At 49.5% G+C, this 856-nt stretch overlaps 2 non-coding genes across 2 annotated transcripts; both read right to left on the bottom strand.

The window, feature by feature from the left end:
* Positions 1–429: 429 nt before the first annotated feature.
* Positions 430–517, bottom strand: trnay-gua (transfer RNA tyrosine (anticodon GUA)). Its single transcript is given in 2 exon segments — positions 430–465; positions 481–517. It is a non-coding gene; the product is annotated as a tRNA-Tyr (tRNA).
* A 171-nt stretch (positions 518–688) lies between these two features.
* On the bottom strand, positions 689–760 carry trnae-uuc (transfer RNA glutamic acid (anticodon UUC)). The gene has a single exon. It is a non-coding gene; the product is annotated as a tRNA-Glu (tRNA).
* Positions 761–856: the final 96 nt, after the last annotated feature.

Here is an 856-nt window from a genome sequence, read left to right as displayed (position 1 = left end):
ATGTGCGCGTCTCCCATAGACATTGGAACGGGTGTGCAACATTTGTCTTTTGTGGAATAAAAGATGCGTGCTTGGAGATTTTCCTTTTCTTCTGGACTTTTTGGGAAAAAAAACAATTCCAAAAACACAGACAAAAGTGTCTTTCGATTGCACCAGACTTGTTGGTTTTTGACATGACAGAGGCCAGAATTACTGTCTGCTTATTCTCATGCTATTATGAGGAGTGCAGCCCACCAGCCCACCAGCTCACCAGCCCTTCCCAGGTGGTTTAGTCGTTAGGATTTGGCGCTATCACGGCCCGCTTGTTCGATTCCCGGTCAGGGAATGCTCTTTTGCCTTCCAACGGTGGACTGTCAATTGAATCTCTGCTTGCTGCTGCGAGAAACCCAGCCCAAGAAAAATCAAAGGTGTGCGCTTGAAAAAAACACCTCCTTCTAGCCAGAGTCGAACCAGCGACCTAAGGATTGCCAACACTCCTACCTACAGTCCTCCACTCTACCAGCTGAGCTATCGAAGGCGTGGGATGATAGTCAGAACCTCAACCTATAAGGGGAGCTATCAAAGGCACCGGGACTAAGACAGAACCTCAACCTAATAGGGTTCTGTAGCTCTGCTGCTGGCCAAAAATCTCTTCTGGTGCAGGAAGACGTGCTGGCTTTTTGAGAAGGGAAGCAAAAATGAGCCCACCTTCCAATACCGGGAGTCGAACCCCGGCCGCCTGGGTGAAAACCAGGAATCCTAACCGCTAGACCATATGGGAACTTCCTTAAGCTGGCCACAGGCTTGTGGGACACTTTCCATACGTGTGGCTAGTGTGGGGGCAGGGTTTTGGAGTGGCCAATGGCTTTTGTTGTGT

The sequence above is a fragment of the Sinocyclocheilus rhinocerous genome, unplaced genomic scaffold (genome assembly GCF_001515625.1).
Source record: "Sinocyclocheilus rhinocerous isolate Xijiao unplaced genomic scaffold, SAMN03320098_v1.1 scaffold25373, whole genome shotgun sequence".
Classification (NCBI taxonomy): domain Eukaryota; kingdom Metazoa; phylum Chordata; class Actinopteri; order Cypriniformes; family Cyprinidae; genus Sinocyclocheilus; species Sinocyclocheilus rhinocerous.
The sequence above is the reverse complement of the archived record's forward strand: the minus strand, read 5'-3'. Positions and strand labels throughout refer to the sequence as shown.